This window comes from Protopterus annectens, chromosome 9.part0 (assembly GCF_019279795.1).
Source record: "Protopterus annectens isolate FY-2018-M chromosome 9.part0, PAN1.0, whole genome shotgun sequence".
Taxonomy (NCBI): Eukaryota; Metazoa; Chordata; order Ceratodontiformes; family Protopteridae; genus Protopterus; species Protopterus annectens.
In genome coordinates this window covers 1,698,983,390-1,699,007,805 of record NC_056743.1, presented here as the reverse complement: position 1 = coordinate 1,699,007,805, position 24,416 = coordinate 1,698,983,390, and positions in this window count along the sequence as shown.

Genomic DNA, 24,416 nt, shown 5'->3' with positions numbered 1-24,416 from the left:
AGAAAGGAAACACTACTGGTGTACACTTAGAAAGCACATTGGCAGTGATTTCATAAGTAAACAGCAGTCTGGGAATCTAACTTTACTGAGTTGTGGTCAGTCAACTGGTTCCTTGCGGAGTTCTAAGTCAAGAGTAGAAAATAGCCATTTTGTGCAGACAGACATACCGAGATAATTAATAATGAACTAACTAAATAAATAAATAGAATAAGCAAGCAAACAAGCATTATTAAAGAAAGAAACTAGCATTCTCTGTACAGCTATATTCCTGCTGGCATATGTAAACAAACGGTCTAGTCAAATTAGGAAGCATTCAGCATAGATTTAGATTGCTATCCTGAAAATCACCATGAGAGAACTTCAAAAGGTGAATTTTAAATTAAGTCCTGTTTGCTTCTTGTTGTACCTTGCAAGATAATTTGATTGGCTCAACTGTAAATTATGTTTATTTTGCTTTTAAAATGATAGAATTAGATGAGACAAGGGGTAAATATTGAAGACTATTCATGCGGAGGTGGTAAGTTCACCAGAAGCTAGAGCTCCATTCTGTGAATTCTGCTACTTATTATTTTTGTAAATTATGTAACACCTGATGTTAGAAATTTAAACACAGTCTACATTATTGATATTTACTTTAGGAGCAGTTAAGATTTAGTTTTGCTGAGTACTGTATGTACAGTGTTATGGTTATAGAACATGCACAATATGACTGTTTAACTTTAAAATTTGCTTTATATTTAGAGATTCTTATTAAGTTGAGGTAACTTAAAATGTCTGTCTTATCAAAAGATTTTTTTTCCTTGGGATTCATGACTCCCAAGATCCTCCAATGATCAAGCTATAGAGATTTCAAAAAAATAAATTAACATTTTGCTCTGATGGTATCTCACAGTATCCATTGTGTGATCTATCTATCTGCACTGGCCAGGATGTGTGCAGAGACCAGCAGTAACACTGTTGAATGTGCTGCATGTTTACCCCTTCCCACTTCCTTTATGTTCTGTTATGCATAAGTTCCTTATTTTTCAGCCTGTTTTCATGTTTTCATTTGCTGGTCTGCAGAAAGTAAACCTCATTCACCCACCACATTATTACATCCTGATATTTTTTTTACTAAAATCCCCCCTTCTATCCACAACAATTTATCATGCATTTGCCAGCCTAGTCTGTAAAGATAGCCTTTTCCTATTATACCCTTTGCCCTTATGCCCCCCAAAGTTCTCATTGTTAATATAATCTCCCTCCCTTTTCACATGTTGTTCTGTGTCAGACAGTCTTTTTTGATAACATAACCTACTTCCCAATGCAGACCCGTCTCTAAGTTCAAGTAATATGCTATGCTCCTCCCCCTGCCAGCTCGACAGACAGTGCTGTCCTGCTATTTACCTTTTTTGTCTGCTGCTTTCTGTGGTATAAAAATATCACTTGCTTATACTGTTCATAATATGGTATGCAAGTAAGTCAGTAAACGAGACTGACACACTTCCTGCTCACTAGAATATCAAAGTAGCAGAGAGCCTTTGCACTACATAAACACAGTGTAATGCCTTGCGTCTTAAAAAATATTTAACATGTCTGTCTTGTGAATAAGATGGGAGGTAAAGGCCCTTATGTCACACTTTTCAGAGCATGACAGTCCCTGCCATCCTACCTCCACCAGGTTCTGTCTACCAAAACAGCCCCAACACCTTCTTTTGCATTATTTATACACTGTAGAGGCTAGATACTTGCAAACATTTGACCCATGCTGTACTAAAAAATCCAGGAAGTCTAAATGTCTTACAGCATTAAAAGAGAGGCTTTCTGCATACCTCTGCGATAATGAGCTGTAGCCTGTGGGTGGCTTGCATGGGGGAATTACGCTGCAGCAATTTCAGACAATAGTATGTCTCTGAAGCACAGACTGTCATTCTTAATAATTATCCATTTTTAAGTCTATTGCACAATGATTAACCCACCATCCCACCATCTGACCTTAAAATAAACTACTTAAATGATACTTCTATGCTGTATCATACCTTTTTTGAAGTAAAACTTCATTTTAATGAGCAGAACTATTATACTGCTAAAACAGTATGCAGGCAGGTGTATATTATGGAGTGAAATAAATCAAAAGTCATACTGACAGGTGATTGGTGCCTTCATTTTTGTTATGTACATAAAATGTAGCATTTCTCTGAATGTCTGCAAGAAAACCATGTTTTATTTTTTATGACTACTATATTTTTTATAACTTGTAGTAACTATTCATTTTATTACATATTATAATGGTCTGTGCCATTTCTCTGATCACCATTTTTTATCTTGAAGAGCTAAATGTAAGTTATAATTTACAAATCTTGCCCAATTTATTTCTCTTCTTTTCTTTTTCTTTTTTGCTTGTTGTTTTTTTTAGATCTGGTAGAAGCCTAGTTTATCGAAGAATAGACACCTTGAAATAATTTGGTATGACTTATCATCGCAGCATTTAATTTATGTTCAAAGTACATTGTTTTATCAGTTCATTTTGGTATTTTTTTAAATCCTTGCTAATTATTTGGGGATGGCACCTATTAAATTGTTCAAGAAATGAATGTAAGATTAGCCTGTGATGCCTGAAGTCTGCAATTGTTGTTAAACCATATTATGTTGATGTCTGTATCAGTATAGTTGGCACATTGTTTTTTCTTTTGTTTTCTAACATCTGTTCTAAATTATCACTTAAGAATAGGCAACCATAAATTAATATAAAAGAAAACAAACCATATTAAGAAGTTCACAACTTTAAACATTATGGATCACATATATTCTTTTGTACAGTTATCATCAATCCAAAATTGCATAAATTGCTCAGATCCTAATGTCCTTTAAGCTCACTTTTCCTCCAAGATATTGTTCTGCAAGTATTTTCCCACATTTTCCATTTTTTTCTATGTAATGTTGCTCCTATCCTTTTCTAAAAATCTCACTTCCAGTTCTTTTATCTCTGTTACAATAGGCACTACTTTAACTACAGTTTATTTAGATTTTGATTTATATTTTTTAGCTATCAGTTTAATTTTGGCAGCCACCAGAATTAAACTTAATAAGGCCTTACTATGTCTAGACAATTTGGATCCTGTATCCCATATAAAAAATAATAATTCCTTAGTTACACACATTTGCTCACCCAATATTTCTGATGAGTATTCTGTAAGGGAATTTTTAAAGTCTTCCAACTTATTATACTCTTGAAACACATGTTCCCAATTACATCTTTCTACCCCATTACACCTCCAACATTTTTCAATCTCCCTGAGGAAAAATTCTTTTGAAGTGTCTGCTTAAGGTATAAACATACTTCCCAAAAAATATGTATATATATATATATATATATATATATATATATATATATATATATATATATATATATATATATATATATTCTGACTTTCAGTAGTATGTTTAGAGTGGGGTAACGTTGGGCAATAGCCCTGGGTATAAAGTGTTGTGGTGCAATCTCTCTTTGTCTTTGCAGTCAAACCTGAAAGCTGTAGTGCTCTCTGTGTGGTCTAAACTGTAGCAACTACTGGCTACATTGTAGAAAGAAGTTTGCTACATTTTTTTATTAAAACCAGAGTACTGTAGTGCTCCATTCAGGCAGGGTATAACTCTTAGCTACTGTTTGCTATATTTGTAGCAAGCAGTTTGCTACAGTTTAAAAAGAAGTAATTGTTTTAGTTAGAACATGAGCATCATAGTGCTTTGTACAGACAGGGTATAAATTGTAGCAACTGTTTGCTATATTTGTATCAAACACTTTGAAAGAATTTGCATTTAAATCAATTCTTCTATTTTAACAGGTACATGCAGAAACACCAGTGTCTTATTTTTACATCATTACCCTACATTTTTAAGTTAGTTGTTATTGGTATATGATATGAAATAGTGGATATGTGTCAAAGTTTTCAATTAAATGCACGTTCCTGTGAAATATAATTATTTGTCTAACCCAGTTATTGTACCTTGGAAGAAATGTATAAATTCTCTCTCTGAGTTCCTACTAGTGAATTCATGTATTCTGTACCAAATATTTCCATATATTTCTTCAGAAATCTACCTGTTTTGTGATGTTTCCCTTCTAGGTTCACCAGATACATCTGCACTGTTGCAAATCATGTTATAGACCCTAATTATAAGCAGTATTCCCTGCCAAAACTGATTGTTTCTACCAAAAATTTCTTAAGCACCTTAATATCAGTTTTTGGTGGAATATAAATACATGGCAGCGTAATCATCCTCCCTTTCCAGTAGCCCCTTACTACCATAAATCTACCATTATTATGTTTTTTCCCCTCTTCTATCACTATCGGAGATCCTGTAACAATTAGTATAACTGCTCCCCTTTTCCTTTGCCTGTGATATTCTCATGAATATCCATCCTGAAATCCTTTCTTTATCAAATTCACATGCTTAATTCTTTCCAAATATGTCTCCTGTAGCATTGCTATTTGCACTCTGCATTTCTTAATACAATTCAATACTCTTACCTTTGTGTCTGTACCTGTCAGGCTATTCACACTCCAAAATAATGTGGATAGTGAAGCTATTATGATAAGAAGTTATTATTCCCCTGTATTATTCTGTATCCATCCATCTATCCACAACCCCTAGTTCCTATTTTTGCACATGGAGTTGGGTTGTAACCTTAACAGTGACCATCATCTAGAGCTGAGGTTTATACAGCCAGATGGCTAGCCCTGCCATGGTATTTTTATCACACCATACAATCACATGCATGCTCACAGCAATGGCCAGTTTAGAGTGTCCATTCCACCTAGTGCATCTGTTTGGAATGTGGGAGGAAACTGGAGTACTGACTGAAAACCCACATGAACACAGGGAGGACATGCAGACTCTGCATAGAAGGGATTCCAGAGAAGAAATGATCCAGGGAACCTATTGCTATGAAGCAACAATGCTATCCACTGTGCCACTGTACTACCACACACTATGTATGATATTTTTTAAAATGTTTGTTTCCAGCTTTTGTGTTGCATACACCCACTAATGTTTGACAGGATGAACCTTTCTACAGTTGTTTTTTATCATCTCCTTTTGAGGCTGTGCCACATTTACAAGACTTTTTGTTTTAATAAAAGCCCTGAAACAAACACAAAAATAAACATGCCCCAGAAAACATCCAGAACAAAAGCTAAAACAAATATACAAAACTATGTACATTTTCAATTACTGAAATGTAACGCTCCTGGTAGGAGTAATTGTCCCAAATCAACAGCTGTACCCACAGGCATTACCTAACCTAAAATTAAGGTTATCTATGCTAAGGCACACTTTACAGCCTGTGTTCTTACTTACACTAATTGCTGTTTATTCTTATGTTATCTTTGTTTCCCTCCCAGACGTGAAAAACAGTTTGTATGCTTCCAGAAAACGTTAACTTTTAGCCTTAAGGAAACATGCACTGGCTATCTTTAAATAAAACTAAATTATACAGTGTTCTTGCAAATGCACTGATATATTTAGGTGACAGAAAAGCATCTAACTCTTATTCACTTCTGATAATTTCAAACTATTTTTTACTAAGCTTTATTCTCTTGTACCTTTAAATTTTATGTTTCTCTCAGTAAACAATGTCCATACTTCTCAAGAGATATTGCCTTCACCTGTAGGCAGTCTGTTTTCATGGAAACATAAGAACATAATGTCCAGCTGGCCTTTGTTGCAGACTTCTCAATTCCCACTGAACTTTAATTTGCTAAAGGAAAACTATTCATTATGCTGTGGTCTCTTAACATCCACTTGCTTACACACACACACACACACACACACACACACACACACACACACACACACACACACACACACACACACACACACACACACACACATTATTAGATTAAGCCAAGTGAAGTAATCCAGACATTCAGCTATGCAAAAGTAATAGAAACATCTGCATATATTAGAATAAAGCCACTTTTGCACCCCATCTCCTACTCCAACAGCAAAAGATTACAACCTATTAAATGTGCTTTTGTCCATCTGTTCTCTTTTTACATTGTAATGCATATCTTTCTTAAATCTAAAAAGAAAAAAAGTACAGATACAACAATCACTGATGTTTTACTACATAACATTTATTCAGTTTATAGCATGAAATGTTTTATATAAATACTGTTAAGAACAAAAGTTGTTTTACTTAACAGTTACTTTTTTCTTTCAGTTTCCTTCCAAACATTCATGACATGAAATGGGGTATATGCCTTTCAGTCCCCTCACAAATTTAATAAATTCAACAAATTCCAAAATAATATGGATAGTGTAGCCATTGTAATAAGAATATTTCTCAGCCACGTATTCTTGTAAAGCCATATTTCACAAATGTGATTGATGCTTTATAGTCTCACATTTATTCACTAGTTTCAGTTTTTCTCATCTTTTTCCTGTTTGTTTCAATTTCCCAAATCTAGATGCAAGTCTGTGCCTAAGGTACTGCTCATTCTTGTAGTCAACTCTTGTACTCACCACTTTTTTTGTAAAGCCATATTTCAAAAATATGAGTGATGCTTTATAGTCTCACACTTACTCACTAGTTTCAGTTTTTCTGGTCTTTTTTCTGTTTATCTCCATCTCCCAAACCCAGATCCCAGTCCATGCCTAAGGTACTCCTGATTCTTCTAGTCAACTGTTGTACTTTTGACTGTCTCTCAAGCATTTTCCTTTGGAACATTGGAAATATTTTCATTAGCAAAGTCAGAAGAATGAGAAGCAGTCTCCTCTTTTGTTTGATGACTCACTGTATTTGGACATACTTTAGTATTTCCTCCTTAGCCTGTTCTGCATGAAAAAATGAGTTCGACCCTCTAAGAAAAAAAATATTCTAAAGCCAGTTGGATACAGCAGCTCGAACATTCCATGATTGCTGGGATAAATTTACTTCTCTTCTGCCATTTATACAGAGAATAATTATTCTCCACAAACACTCTGCTGTCACTAATTTTTAATGCTTGGCCCTTTTGCCACAGTTTTGTCAGGATCAACTCTTTATGTTAGAATGATTACATCTTTACTGATATAGAGCTTGGCTGCTTTCTCATGATGATGTTTGGAGCATAACGCGCAATGTGCCCATTCATTTATCACTTCCTGCTGTGGAATAGTCCAGCTTTCATAACATTAATACAGTCTGTTCCTTCCAATTTGTCTTTTGCAGCAGAACATTTCAGATTTTCTCAGCGTGCTCTTTCTACTAACTACCATTTTTTGAAATAGGTCTTTTGAGCACTCATACTTGGCCATACTTTTCTTCATTTTGACCTCTGAATTTTGCAACTTTATCATTTTATCTGAATAGCTGTCTAAAGCTTCTTCCAATTTTTTCCATTCTTTAGAAATGTTTCATTTATTTTAATCACTTATGAGCACATTTGATTTATTATTCCTGTAAATTACTGGAAGCCACCTGTTTTACCAAACTGAAGCTTGAACAGATTTTTGCTGAATAGCTGCAGGATTCTTCCTAGTCAGTGCTTTCATTTCACTTTTTTAGTTGATTTTCTTTCAGGCTTTCCATGTTTCGACTTTGCTGGTACACAGGCAGCATACCTACTAGCCAGTAACTACATTTACTAAAACTGGCAGAGGTACTGACCCTTATTTATCAGTTTTGTTTATCACTCTGAGAGAATTGCTGTTAATTCATTGTTTAATAAGCTATAATCAGTAAACCATTTATTTATTGATTTCATTATTATATTGACCAGGCAAGTTCAATACAGTGGATACTGAGCAAAAATAGCTCTTGGAGAAGTTAAAGGTTTCACAGGAAAGCTTCAGTTTTAACTAAAAATCTTACAGCTGTTGCAGAGTATACAAGACCAGGATATCCAACAAAATGGAGATTCAAAAAATGTCAAGGGAGCTATACCACTAGCCCTACAGACCATTCAGATAGGCTATTCTAGGGCCATGCCACAAGTAAGTGAGAGGCAGAATATTTTAACCAGGCTGGTGGAGCAGTTCACAAAAGATTTCCATTACAAGTGGACAAAAGTGAATGCAATGCAGATCAAAATACCAAACTGCATTTGCTGAAAACATCCTTCCAAAAACGCATTTTAAATTGCTTTTTTTTTTTTTTTTTTTTTGCAGTGGACAAGCCCCCCCCCCAAATTTATATACACCAGCTCGATGGTTGCACACATTTCAAAAAGGGGGAAATTCCCCCAAAAAGTGAATCACTTCTTGTACAACTCACTGAAACTGATTTGCTGTGGAGGAACTCTGTCAGCTGATCGGTTGAACCTTAGACAATTGAAGCTCAAGCATTCAAACTTTGTCCATGAGTAGGGCAAAGCAAAAAAGACCTCTGACAGTGATGTTTCTACTGTTTTATACTGTTGTACAAAGATGTATCCATGCCAGTAATTCAAAGCATACATCATGTTACTTAATAGTCAAAATGTCATCAGTTAGTATAGATTTGCTTTTGTGTTGTGTTCAGTGATATGTAGGTATTGAACTATTTGTAAGTATTCTGTACATACAAAACTGGTGCTGAGATTCTTTACAGTTGTGCTGCACATGTGGGCTAAACTTTGCAGTAGGAGCACATGGAGCTATGCCACTGATTTTTATCTTTGGACTCTTGCATGCTGAAAAGCTGTCTTGAAGCTAATACCAAACAAAGCATTTGGACTACATTTTGCATCCAGGGAACCACTGCACTTATCTTACCATTTATATCAGTTTGTTGTTTCCCATGTACCCTTTCCCTGTTGTGCTTTTATATTTGGATGATTTTGAGCTGCCCATCCGTACTATGTAGTTGCCATTGGAAGCTCCTCCCAGTCTCATTTCCTGTATACCTGGCCCGTGAAGCTCCTCCCAGTCTCATTTCCTGTATACCTGGCCCTTGAAGCTCCTCCCTGTCTCATCTCCTCTGATCATAATACTGGGCACTGATGGATGAAATTGGGAAGGCCCTCCCCTTAGACGTTTGATGTTTGCTTTGAAATTGCCTTAAAGCGTGTGTTCCAGATTACTGCTTTAGAAATTACTTGCAGTTACTTCTTATAGCTAATTGTTTGATTTGTTTCTGGTGCATCTTTTACTTTTGCCCAACTGTGTATTTACATTAAGAAGACTGGGACTGCAATTCTAGTGGCAGTAGAAAGGCAGCCCGGTCTGTCCAAGTTGGGGAGGCATAAAGTGAGATTGTTTTATTGGTCAGAGGGCTTCCTAATTGGTTTACTCACTTTTCTTTTAGTCTATACATTTCATGGCATTTGTGCATCTCTTGGCTCAGTTTCACAGAGGTCAACTGCTTGCCATCATTGCCTGTGACTTTCTTAGAGTATTTGGCTTGCATTTGATAGTACTTAAAATTTAAGTATTACACTTTCCTAAGTTAATTCTAAAGGCTGCTTCTGTATTTTCCTTGGTCTAACTGCTACTAGTATGCTTTGAAGTCGCCTTGACATATGTATTCCTCATCACTAGCTTGTCTGCCTAATAACTCTAGTATAACTACTTGTCATAGCAAGTTTATTTGATTTGCTTCTGATACATTTTCACTTTTGGCTAACTTTAGTGCATTTTTTGTTTTACAGTAAAAAACTGGGACTGCAATTCTAGTGGATGTAGAAAGGTATCCTGGTCTGTCTGAGTTTGGAAACACATAGGAAGGCTTACATTGAGATTGTTTCACTGTCCAGATGGCTTTTTAGTTGGTTTATTAATTTTTTTCTCTGAGTCTATTAATTCATCTGCTCAACACATGGTGGCATTTAGCAATGCCTTGCATAGTTGCAGGCATGGAGAAACATTTTTTTCATTTAAATCTTGCCCTGTAACTTTACCCAGTGCTCAGTTGTGCAAACATCAACTTATTTCCATACTGAGTAGCACTCCGGCACAAATTCAGAAATACATAGCCTAGCTGCAGTTTCTATCCTTACAGCAACCAAAGATAACCTGCTGTACCACCCCTTTGTAGGTCACCTAAAAAAGACCTGACACCATGGATGGGCACTTTCCCAGTATTTTTGTCACCAGCTTGGTAGACATGAGCATCCAGAGGTAATGTAGGAATTTTCTCATGTTCACTGACATCCAGCTAATCCTTAGAGAAATGGATACAAAATGCGAGAGATATAATTATACAATGTCATGGGAATCAAGACTCTCATACAACAGCAGTCAAAACAACAATTGAGTTTTCAGTAACATAGATATTATTCCCTCCACACATAGAACTTAGCAACATATAGCCCTGCATATGTTGAGGTACTTAAAAACACCATTCCTAAACCCCAAAAACCTTTTAGGCCTTAGTCCTACAGAAAGAATCCCCAACAGCACCAAAAGCACTACACCAAAACAACACCCAAAATAATATGTACAGTCATACACTTTGGAGCCTCAGCTACAAAGCCCATAAGACAAGCCAACACACTACCCAATATTTTAGTCATATGAGACTTTATAAGGTGTATATATATATATATATATATATATATATATATATATATATATATAGATATAGATATATATATATATATATATATATATATATATATATATATATATATATATATATATATATATATATATATCACTCACCAGGCTGAATAAGGGGGAAAATTACTGTCACTTGCTATCAGGGCCAGGATCCACCAAATCCCCCACACACTCAAGTCATTAGATTACAATTATGAGTATAAATCAGTCATAGTCCATGTGGTTGCAAATCATCTGACATGTACCTGCCTGTACTGTATGAAGAGACATTATGGAGCTCTTGACTATGTATCTCAGGCTGGTATGCACCTTGCATTGAGCAGCATTCCACCCTCACCAAGGATGATGCCACAATATGAACAAAAGATGACTGACTTCAATAATTGGCATAGTTTTTGTGTCATTTCAACAGGGGTACAAAACTTGTTAGCATGGGAGGATATGGTCAACAGATCACATTGTTTTGCCAAGAATTGTCTGCACCTTTTACTTTTAGGCATCTAAAAATTGGTGAAAATACTTTCCTCCCCATAATGCTTTTTTAGGTAATGCCAAATTGACAAACCTTCCAACACAGTAAAACCAACTCAAGGGTATCATGAGTGTTACTAATCAATTCCAGGAGCCTAAACAAGAAATTCTACTCCGTCCAGCCTATTCTCACCCTAGAGAATGTGTACAACTGTGCAGTTATTGAAATGTGGTTCAAAGCTGCAGCGAGCACCCCGGCAGTGCAAGGCTTTTAATGCCTTCCACACATTTATTCCATCTACTGCATACCAGAGATGGAGGTGTCTCAATCTGTGTCAACAACAAACTCATGTCAGCACTGTGCTTGAGCTTCTTTATGTTCAGATTTCCATAGGCAAAGTCCGATACCCTATCCTTGCAAGCTATAGGTCACTATATCTGCCCCAATGAAACCCATAACTGTTACGTGGACTTACTAGAGGCTCTAACCATTCAACCCAATACTGTATTCATGGGCAACTTCATCTACCTCACTATATACTGGAATACTTACATGACCCCGGACTTACAGGCCCAGGGATTCCTGGACTTTGTAAATACAAACAGCTTGGACCAGATAGTCCATATGTCCCCTAATGGTTCAAAGATACTCAACCTAGAACTCACAAACACAGAAGAATGCTGTATCACATGCAGTGTCCTCTCTGGTCAGGTAAGACCACAAATCTGTCTTCTTCATAATAAAAATCAGTTCTGTGAACCTGGCTAACCCCATAACATTTAGGAAATATTCTAGGTTCAACATCTTATTATTAAGTGATAACCTGACAAAATGTCAAGCCCCCACAAGCTCTGTGAATAGAGCTAGCTATGAGAAATTGTTCACAAAAATCCTGCACAATCAGGTCAATAAATATATAGAAGCAGTTGTGTCTACAAGATAAACACAAACTATTCTGGTACAATTCAAACATAAACCAGTTGTACAACAAAAGAAAAAAGTCATAGCCAAGATAAGGAAGTGCCGTACCCAGCTGATGAAAACACTCATCAATGTAGAGAAACAATTTGGAGGAGAAATTAAATCTACTAAATCCAAATTTGAGGTAAAGAGAGCCTCCCAGGCAAAGGACAACTGCAAAGCTTTCTGTGACTTAAGTCTGAGACCTTAAAGGCAGCAGGCAGCAGCAGGCAAGTACTGAGAGTATGTAGAGACACAAGATTTAGCAAGTCAGGTGGCTGGCAAATTCTGCTCCAGTTTTAACCCCCTCTCACCCCCAGCTGACCCCAGAAAATATAATCAAACATCCCCTAAATATCACAGGGAAACAGGTCTTAGATGTGCTCTCTAAGGCCAAAAACACTGCACCAGTGTGCCCTGATAATACCCCACGTTGTCTTGTTAATAACCTGAAGTATGACTTGTTTAGACCACTGGAGTCACTGCATAACCATAGCCTGCAGACAGGCTTTGTGCCATGCAAATAGAAAACTGCAGTGGTCATCTCTCTGCACAAAGGTAGGCCATCAACAGACTTCAGGAACTACAGACTCATAAGTCTTACTACTTTCATATACAAAGCTGTGGAAAGAAATATCAAGGAAACGATTAATAATGACAGAAAACTGTCAAACACTGTATCCAGCCCAATTTGGTTTTACCAAAGGCCAATCATGTCTACTAAATCTGGTGGACATCTTTGAGAAGGTCGCTAAGACAATGACTGAGGGCAGAAAGGAGCATACTGGCACTAGTGGAGGCCCTCAGGGCACTGTGCTATGTCCACTAGTTTTTGGCATCTTCTCAGAAGTTACGGCCAATGTCAAGGGCCTCTGGCACTCCACTTTTGCAGATGATTGCAAACTAGGAATGGTCACAGAATCCCCTAAGACACTAATATCTACAGACACAAATGACAGTTGCCAAAGCCAAGGATTAAAACTCATTGACAAAAAATGCATAATAGTACCTTTGGGAAGTCATCCATCCTCGGAACCTGCCTCCAGAATGGGCTTCATCTTCATTTGAAGCAGAGATCTTCTCTAAACCTATTCAAGAGAAATATGAAGCAGTGGATAGAAAACTGGAAATACACCCTGGGTCTAGCAACTATGTCTTTAATGGACAGAGGATGCCTGTAAATTTTGTCTCTACTTGCCTATACCCCTTAAAATAACCTCTAATGCACATAAACTTGCAGGATACACTTGGGATGCCTGACTAGGCTTATAAAGCCCCCAGGGGTCATTAGCCTAGTGTACACCCATAAACCTTTGAACCTGTTAATGTGAATACCATTCATTTCAATCCAGAAAATGTTACTCTATGGCATGTGGTCAATGTGCAGTTTAGAGGATGACTTGAATCTTGACCAGTGTGTCGAGTCAATCTTTGTGACATAGATAAATACCGATTAGAGATCATTGTTAACATGTACGTGGGGAAAAGAGGACACGGTTTCCGTGATAGAGGTAATTTCATAGGCTCCAATATCAAATTCTTAAAATGTATTTTTTTCTTCAAGTTTTTTAATCCAAAGGGGACAGTCAGCAGGTACATGTGTGCATAGCGTAACTTTACAACTAAATCCAAAAGCATGTAACTAAGAGTAATGAAAGCCAAATGTAAGCAAACTGAGCTAATTAGAATTATATCTTTCAACAAACAAAAAAAGGCACTATTATTTACATTAAAATTTAATAGCAAGAAGCATATAAAATATAGGTAAGTATGGGAATTATTGTTATTATTATTAGCTATAGGTATAGCAAGTGTAAACATAAGCTGTGTGCAACAATATGATTCATGCAACTTGGCAGTTATAAAGTATTTCATTATGCTGTGCTATATGGCAATCTAGACTAAGCTCCAATGTCAAAAATGTTATAGATATTTTAAAAGAAGTATTTTACAATTGTATATGAGTGACTCCTGCTAAATACCACCCCCTGTGAATTAAATTCTACAGCCACAGTCCCCAAGGTCCGTATATCCCACAAACTATAATCATTCTTAACCTTAATATACTTAATCCTAAACAAATCTAGGCTGATCATATTCACCCCCAATCAGCTATCTGCTCACAGACATCACATTTGCCTATCCTTTCCCAATCATACTAAGATTGAACTAGTAAACCATAACAAGCTAGTAAAGGTATTTGTCCATACCTCTCAAGTGTTCAGATTTTTGCAGAATGTCCATATTTTGGCCTCATATTTTTGGCTGTTTTTCATAAAATTGTGGTTTTCCTGGCAAATTAGGGTAAATCATTAAAGATTGAAGTTAGAAAATAGTGACATACATTTAAGTTTCAGACTTCATAGCCTTCAGAACAATCATGCTAAATCAAAACCTGTCAGTCTACTAACTTTCTAAGTTTATAAGAGCAATATTTAAAAATTGTCCCTATTTTGGGCCTTTGTCCCACATGTATTTATGGATCTGTCCAGATTTCTTGCTCTAAGAGGTCGAGAGGTATGTCTTTGATGATAAAAATCTGAAATTTGACTTTCACAGCAAATAGGCTACAAAAACAAGCCAGAAATTTGAAATTATTTCTGGGGTCAAACCATATCTGACAGACAAAATTAGCACAACCATAGCATCATCCTTCCTATTCACAATGGTTTTCCACATAGGCCCCACACTCATTAAAACGCAACCTACCTTAATTTCCTTACATGACCAATGTTATAATAAAGTAGCCAAATTTGCTAGTAACCACTGTTAAAGAACCCAAAATTGCATATGCCTTTAAGAGATACACTTGCTAGAACTGAAACATTTTTAATTCACTCAAAATTAGCAACGACCCGCAGACTTGTATGTGATCTTGATAAAAGCCCTAGCGTGAACAATATTGTCTTACAATTTAACCCCAATAGACCGCTGTACTCTACTCATACATTGCTGCTTACTGTAATGAAATCTAAAAATTCTTCAGGAGACACATTGTACCCCTCCCACCTCTCAAAAATGTGGAACATGATGCTCCTAGCTCTTAGGCAAGTTGAAAATGCGAAATCCTTTAAACTACTACTTAAGCAGTACCTCTCAAGACACGTGTCTGTGTTCATACTCTACTCCCCACTAACTCCTAGCCTAACTGCACCCAACAAACTGAAATTACTCCTCTGTCTAGTTCCTTCATTGAATAGTGCCATTATACCTGTCTGCCATACTTTTTTTCTGCTTCGACTATCTTTCCCTTTTCATTCCCTTAATTTTCTGATGTTTACATTCCACTTGCTTACAATCTCCTGCTCTCCTAACTACTGTACTCTCACCTATGTTTTTATAAAATATCTCCCTTCTCTCTCTTCAAATTTTCACACCCATCTCCCTGTATTCTAACTCCCTGTTACATAACCAACATTAAGATAATCTCCGCTCCCTTCAATTCTCGCTTATTAGCACTGCATCCTTTTACTATTTCTCTCCCTCCCCTTGTAATTTATCTACTCTGGGCTTCTCTTTCTCATTGCTATATAAGGACAGACTCTCATGGTGCATATTTTATATAATCTGCAACACTTGTTTACTGCACAGTGTATACAGATCACTTGCATTGTTTTGATTTATTCCGTTTAATGTCTAAACTGTTATGAGTTTGAATATTTTCTCCCTGGGCCTTTGCTGAAAAGGGACATCTTTTTTGTCTAGGTGAACTATCTGGTAAACAAGTCCCATAACTAAATAAGTGGTGAAGATTTTTACTTTTGAAGTTGTTTGGAGCACATATGTGATTCCCTGAATTCTACAATTTAGTACGAGCCTTGTGACTTCATAATACATCTGTGAGTGAAGTGTAATACTTCAGAGTAGTCTCCTTAATTTTATACACTTAAAAGTATAAAATGTGTCAGTATTTGTTCCAAACATATGCAATTGGTGTTGCTATAATTTATATTCATTTCTTTGGTCAGAGTCTGATGATTTAAATGATACAATCTAGACTAGGGGTTGGCAACCTGTGGCTCTGGTGCCGCATGTGGCTCTTCCACCTGTCTGCAGTGGCTCCCTAAAATAATAATATGGAAATAAATAATAACTATTTTTATTTTATTTTTGAAGTTAAACTTCTCAAAATGGAGAACTGAAGGGGCAAAGTGAAACGGAAGTCATAAACCTCAACACACACACACACACACACACACACACACACACACACACACACACACACACACACACACACACACACACACACACACACACACACTCTGAGAGCAATCCCCTAGCAGCAGCAGCAACAACACTTGAAAGGTTTCTATACCAGCCTTGACCATACCTCTCAAACTCTTACCACAAGAAATCTGGACAGAGCCACAAATAAAGGGCAAACGAAACAAAAATAGGGATGGATTTTAAATATTGATCTTATAAACTTAGAAACTTGCTGGAATAACATGGTTTCCATTACCATGCATTTTCCACACACACACACACACACACACACACACACACACACACACACACACACACACACACACACACACACACACACACAATGACAGCCATCAATCAATCCCCTGGTAGTAGCAGCAGCATCACATCAAAGGTTTTTCTACTTCTCAAGTCTGGACTGTACCTCTCACACTCTTACCACAAGAAATCTGGACAGAGCCACAAAGAATGGGGGGAAAAAAGGACCAAAAGTAGGGACAGGTTTTAAATCTTGCTCTTATACACTTAGAAACTTGCTAGAATAACAGGGTTTCCCACATGCATTTTCCACACATACACACACACACACACACACACACACACACACACACACACACACACACACACACACACACACACACACACACACACACACACACACACAATGACAGTAATCGAGCTTGAGTTGATACTGTGACACTAAAATAAAAAAAGTGTTTTCATGTTTTGTTAACCAAAATATGCATCACATCCTACAATGTCTACAGCCCACCACCTTTCCCTGCCACCTGAAAGTGCTAATCTTGAGTTTTTGATCCCCCTGTAAGCTAACCATGAATAAATTAAAAAAAAAAAAAAAAAAAAAAAAAAGGGAAAAGTCTTGGAAGAAAATAGTGTTTAATTCTGAGTGGACACATTCATTTGCTTTCACTGCCAGTAGTGCTGGCTTACCTGTATGCTTGATATGTGGCAAGAAATTAACAAACAACAAAAAACGTAATGTTGAAAGACATTTCCAGAACAAACACACAGCATTTGCTTAAAAGTACCAAACTGGAGATGGACAAAAAGAGCGATTTTGGAACTGTTGCAGAAAGTTGATCAGAGGAAATATACTTTCAAGAAGTGGATCAATTCTGTAAACTACTGTTGCTAGTTTTGTGGCAGTTCAGGAGATAGTAAGGTATGTAAAGCCATTCACAGGTGGAGAATACATGAAATAATAATTCATTAAAATATCAGCGCATCTGTTCACAGACTTCAAAAACAAACATGAAATTGTTCAGAAAATTAGAGATATGCCTCTCTTTGAGAGAAAGTTAAGGACAGGACCATTAAGATGGCAGCAAACATCACCAGTCACCAAACTGAGGACATTCATTCTGCTCCAGCATGCTCACTCACCTGTAATGAATCAGAAGATGTAAATAATATTGAGCAGATACAGCTGTTATGCAGATATGTTAACTCTGATGGCTGCAGGAAGAAATCATTGAGTTTATACCACTAAAAGGTCAAACATGAAGGGAGGACATTTGTGAGGCTGTAGTGAATCATTTAAAAGCCAAAGAAATAAACACAAACCACATGGTATCAGTGGCTACTGATCAGGCATCTAGTATGAGAGAAGCAGAGAAGGGATTTCTGACTTTACTTCAGAAGTCTCTGGATTGAAAGCTGCTGATCTTTCACTGCATTCTGCACCAAGAAGCACTGCGCTCAAACATTTTCTCCCGAATGCATGGAGGTGGTGAACCTTGTTATTCAAATAGTGAACAAAATAATGGCAAACAGGTTAAACCACTGACAATTCTGTTCATTGTTAGATGAAGTCAACAGTGCATATTCAGATCTCCTGCTGCATAACAAAATCCAATGGCTGTCCAGGGAAGAGGTGCTGAAATGGTTTGCTGCATGTCTGGAACATACGAAAACTTTCCTGGAAAGCAAGGGACTCGCCTATCCCAAACTAGAACATCCAGATTGGCTTAAAAAGCTGCACTTCATGGTGGATATCATAGTGCACCTCAACATAACAAAAGTTTTCAGGGAAAAGGAAGCATGGCCCTGCAGATGTTGGAGGATGTTTTGGCGTTAGAGAGCAAGATGACAGTGTTTGTCAGAGATCTACAGAGAGGTACGCTCTCTCACTTCCCCATTCCTGAGAGTTCAAAGAAGCAGGCAACCACATAACCTGTGAGTATTTACAGTATTACAGTATGTGATCACTGTAATGCAAACTGCATTTGGGGAAAGATTCTGTGAGTTCAGAAAGGAAAATAAAACATATTATCCTTCCCTGTCACATCCCTGAACATCGACCCATCCCTGCTGAACATGTCTGCATTTACAGGAGTAAGTCAGTAAGTCAACCTGATCCTGAAATTGAACTGGCTGACATAGCTGATAAAGACTTATGGGTGTCTAAGTTCAAACGTCTGACAGCTGATCTCGAAGATGTTGCTCATCAGAAGGCTATTCTCACTCAGAAGCACAAATGGAGAGATATTGCAAATCTCTCCAAACCCAGCAAACTTGTGTTTGAAACATGGAATGTGATTCCCGACACTTATATGAGCATGAAGAAGTATACATTTGGAGTCCTGTCCATCTTTGGATCCACATACTTATGCAAGCAGGTTTTCTCAAGCATGAACTACACAAAATGCAAACATCACTAGCACCTCACGGATAACAGCCTGCAGTTCTGTGTGAAGATCAAAGTCATGTCTTACAGCCCTGATATAGAGAAGCTCTGCAGTGATGTACAAAAATAGAAAACACATTAAACAGGTGAGAACACTATCATTTAATAGTCTATTATTTTGCAAAAAAATATTTATTTTGGATCCCAGCCTATGCTGAGCTGATGTAGTTGTGTTTTATGTTCAGGCTTCATGATTGATTGCTGTACAGAAGAAGATGACAGCTCACTGAAATGGACTTGTCATTTGAAATGATATAGCAGCCCCGTCATTCTGAAATGGTTAATCTTTCTTAGACTTATTCCGCCTTCTTCATCCATGAACATTATATACTAGGTAAATATTTGTTACAAACTCACAAACATATATATATATATATATATATATATATATATATATATATATATATAGATGGATCACCTTCATTTTGTCGAGAGTTCATTTCACTGACACTCAACTAAGCAGGCCCAATTCACTGAAAGTTCATTTCACTGACACTTAATTTCACTGACACTCATTTCGTCGACAATGATATATGGCCTATTCCCCACTGTAGAGCGACCCTGGAGTTAGAATAGATAGTAAGGAGGGGGGTTATAATGTTTTTTTTGGAAAGAGCTATTCATTGCACTTGTAAGACTACATCTGTATACTGTAAAACGTTTTTGATATGTGGGGGGCTTCCCCCCCCTTACTATCTATTCTAACTCCAGGGTCGCTCAACAGTGGGGAATATGAAATGGGTGTCAGTGAAATGAACTTTCAGTGAATTGGGCCTGCTGACTTAGTTGTCAGTGAAATGAACTGTCGATGAGATGAAGGTGACCCATATATATATATATATATATATATATATATATATATATATATATATATAGATATCCCAGAAATTAGTTGCATCGGTGTGCAAAGTGTATTTAATTTTCATTTGTTTGAGCAACTTATGAAGTCTGGTTAGCAGCTGTTATAGGGAATTACAACCAAGTGAAATGTGTGGTTGAAACCATACACTGGGTATATGTGGAAGAGATCAGAGGTGCTCAAGGTAGTATTTGACATCTTTAAAGTGGTCAAAAATGTGGTAGTTACCATTTAGATGCACTTGACAGGCACTGACCAGTGGGAGGGCACAAGTAGGTGAAGGATGATGGAGCTGATTGCCCAGCAGTTGTTTGCAGCAAATTCTGTTTTGCATCAAATATTAATGTCAAAGTGGCAGAGACCTGTAAGTTCGAATCTGGCCTTGGGCTGCACATTTGGCAGCTAATCAATACAGAGAACAATGGTGTGGGTGATTTAAGCTACTGCATATAAAGAATGCATAATTAATAAAATGTAAGTAGAAAGAATTTTTGAGTGATGGATTAAAGAGTTAACAGAATGGATAAAAAAGAAATTGTATGTAACAAATCCAATGGAGATGGTTATGAGATGAGTTAAAATGAATCCAGTAGGAAAGCCCGAATATAGAAGAAAGCTGAGTGACTGACCCCTGGAAGTGAACCACTCCCTATCTGTGAAGTAAATAATCAATAGTTTACAGGCATTTGAAGAGAGCAGTAACAAGCCCAAAGTGCAAACGGTATTTTAGAGGAACACCAGATTTATCCAGCAGTAGATGTGTTGCTGGGGAAAAAAGCATCTCTCCTCAACCAAACTATGCTCTGTAGATGAACTTTGCAAATTGTCTACATATAGGTGAGCAGGCCATATACATAACAGTCTTTAGAGCCTTTGCATAGGTTCCACGTTTACAGTTGCACAAGTATAAATGACCATAAATGTTTACAATTAAATGTTAAATTTGAGATCAGTTTCAGCAGACAGGTATTTTAAATGTGTTGTTGACTACTTAATTGTGTTATTGTATATATAACAACGCATAGACAATAATCTAGTCTTTTACAAGTCAATACAATAAGCTTTGTCTAACTCTATCAAAGTGTACTATTGTCACTGAATGGAGCAGTCCTATGAATGTAAATCACTTATTTACATTTTATGCAGGCATGTCCTGTCTTCTGTTGAAGGAGATCACTAAATACACTCAGACATTAACAGGTTCTTTCTAATTGCTAGCTTTGGAAAATATTAATAATGGTGAAGATTATAGATTATATCTTGGACATTTAACAGCCTTGATAAAACCAGAGGAGTCCAGTTATTGTGCAGAACTTGAAATGGACAAATGGAGATACTCCAGCTAAATGCAGAAGATGAAACAGAAGTGTAATTTACATGAAATACAGTGTAAAATGCAGTAGTTATATGTACAACAGATAGGCTCATCTCTATCCTACTGAATTTAATGCCTTTTTTATTTTCTGTCTAAAAATACCGGAAGTTCTTAATTGGCATTTGGTTTTAATGACAGTCTTTCATTTTAATAAGGAAAAGAGAATAAGCCTAGGTAAACCAATGTCTTCCCAGTGTAGCCTAGGTAAACCAATGTCTTCCCAGTGTAGCCTAGGTAAACCAATGTCTTCCCAGTGTAGCCTAGGTAAACCAATGTCTTCCCAGTGTAGCCTAGGTAAACCAATGTCTTCCCAGTGTAGCCTAGGTAAACCAATGTCTTCCCAGTGTAGCCTAGGTAAACCAATGTCTTCCCAGTGTAGCCTAGGTAAACCAATGTCTTCCCAGTGTAGCCTAGGTAAACCAATGTCTTCCCAGTGTAGCCTAGGTAAACCAATGTCTTCCCAGTGTAGCCTAGGTAAACCAATGTCTTCCCAGTGTAGCCTAGGTAAACCAATGTCTTCCCAGTGTAGCCTAGGTAAACCAATGTCTTCCCAGTGTAGCCTAGGTAAACCAATGTCTTCCCAGTGTAGCCTAGGTAAACCAATGTCTTCCCAGTGTAGCCTAGGTAAACCAATGTCTTCCCAGTGTAGCCTAGGTAAACCAATGTCTTCCCAGTGTAGCCTAGGTAAACCAATGTCTTCCCAGTGTAGCCTAGGTAAACCAATGTCTTCCCAGTGCAGCCTAGGTAAACCAATGTCTTCCCAGTGTAGCCTAGGTAAACCAATGTCTTCCCAGTGTAGCCTAGGTAAACCAATGTCTTCCCAGTGTAGCCTAGGTAAACCAATGTCTTCCCAGTGTAGCCTAGGTAAACCAATGTCTTCCCAGTGTAGCCTAGGTAAACCAATGTCTTCCCAGTGTAGCCTAGGTAAACCAATGTCTTTCCAGTGTAGCCTAGGTAAACCAATGTCTTCCCAGTGTAGCCTAGGTAAACCAATGTCTTCCCAGTGTAGCCTAGGTAAACCAATGTCTTCCCAGAGTAGCCTAGGTAAACCAATGTCTTTCCAGTGTAGCCTAGGTAAACCAATGTCTTCCCAGTGTAGCCTAGGTAAACCAATGTCTTCCCAGTGTAGCCTAGGTAAACCAATGTCTTCCCAGAGTAGCCTAGGTAAACCAATGTCTTTCCAGTGTAGCCTAGGTAAACCAATGTCTTCCCAGTGTAGCCTAGGTAAACCAATGTCTTCCCAGAGTAGCCTAGGTAAACCAATGTCTTTCCAGTGTAGCCTAGGTAAACCAATGTCTTCCCAGTGTAGCCTAGGTAAACCAATGTCTTCCCAGTATAGCCTAGGTAAACCAATGTCTTCCCAGAGTAGCCTAGGTAAACCAATGTCTTTCCAGTGTAGCCTAGGTAAACCAATGTCTTCCCAGTGTAGCCTAGGTAAACCAATGTCTTCCCAGTGTAGCCTAGGTAAACCAATGTCTTCCCAGTGTAATACCTTACACCTCCTTTGGAGGAGGCCCACGGAATCTATGCAAATCACCCCTTAAGGACATTTGAGTGTTCCAGCTCTAAAGGGTTTGAATGCTCACTGACATTTTACTGTTTTTAAGTGTTTTATGAGGCATTCAAACTTCTAAAGTCAAACCCTCAACAGCTAACGACAAATTGTTTTACCCTGTTTATGGGCACATCAGTATAGCATAAGTGGAAAGTTTGGCCATTCTCTGAGAAACCCTCAGCTAACAAAACAACTTTGTCTTGAGTCGTTCATTTAAAGGAAGATGTCGAAGTGTTCGACAGTATACGCTTCATGGAACTAAAATAAACAATCTTTCCTTTTGCATTCATATTTGAAAATTGAAGATCATGTGTAACAAGTTTGCAATAATAGTAGATTTAGCAATTACTATGTGAAGCAGGTCAGAAGTAGATACAAATGGCCTGTTACAACTTGTAAACACTTAGATCTAGCAATCTGTAACAAGTTCTGCAATTACAGATACTCAAGACTGATCACAGAGGAAGCATTCGCCTACAAGGGATGCTTCATAACTGATAGTGCTTTTTCTTTTATTGTATTACTTCATAGTTTACTTTAATTAATAAATCATAATTATATAACAATGTATATATTGTACTGGAATTTGTGTGTGTGTGTGTGTGTTGGGGGGCTAATATTCAATTTATATTTTTGTGTAAAAGTACTAAATGTACTAACATCCATTCTTTATGAAAATCAAAATAATTTATTTTTGATGTACACTTGTTGATTCCAGAGACACTACAGTTCACACACAGCATACAAAAGATAGTATTTTTATTATGTGTCATATTTTTATATTATGCACAAATCAGGGATACATAGAAGTAGTCACACAGCACAGACAAACATGGTTGTTCTCATTCAGATCAGTTTTGATTCATGTGGGCCATAGCAGTGAACCTTTAATGCCCAACATGAATCAGAACCCCAAGCAGGAAGCAAGTTTATAATGATTATCTAGCCATTGATGTATACGGTGTCTTGTCTGTTATCTGTGAAACGTCATTGTTTTATAAAGCAGGAAGCAATGTCGTCTTTCCGCTTTGATTTCCTTGCTGTATGTGTAGCGTCAGGATCGCTGCAGTATGTGTGATTATGGATTACTTTTTTATTCTTCCCTTGATTTTGCCTTGTGCTCCTGTGACTAATGAGGAAACACCTTAGTTTTAATTGTGTTGAAATATTATGCACCATTGCCAGCTTGAACAATGTATTTATTTATTTGTTGACTTGATCCACATATCAAGTTCATCTCGGGAGAGTACAGACAACAGCGACGGAGAAGATTAACACAACAGTAATCAGAAGTAGTAACAGAATAAGTGTGGTAATTGCAACAGAATCAACAGAATATTAGTAGAAGTAAAGTACATTAGTAGGAATAATCTAAAGGCAACGTGTGTATAGTATTTACAACTATGAGAGAATAAGTGAAGAGAGAACTGTAATATTTCTCAGTCCCATCTGAACAGTTTCAGCTAACAGCAGCTTCCAGCCTTACTGAATAAAAACAAACAGGATTTTGAAAATGTATAGGGATTCTCTGTTTTTTTTTTTTTTTTATGTGTGCATAAGTGTTTCCATTATTTACATAGGTTCATATTAAGCTAAGCTAACTGCCCTTGCAAGCCATTTTAAGCCTAGCCAATTATCCTTTGTGAGACTCAAACCCTGCACCTTGTGTTTGTAAGGCAAACATCTTAACCATTAGGCCACCCTCCCAACCCCAATTTGATTTCCTCAAACTCCCTATAATACCTAATGACAAAAAGTAAGGTGATGTGCAGTTAGGGTTAC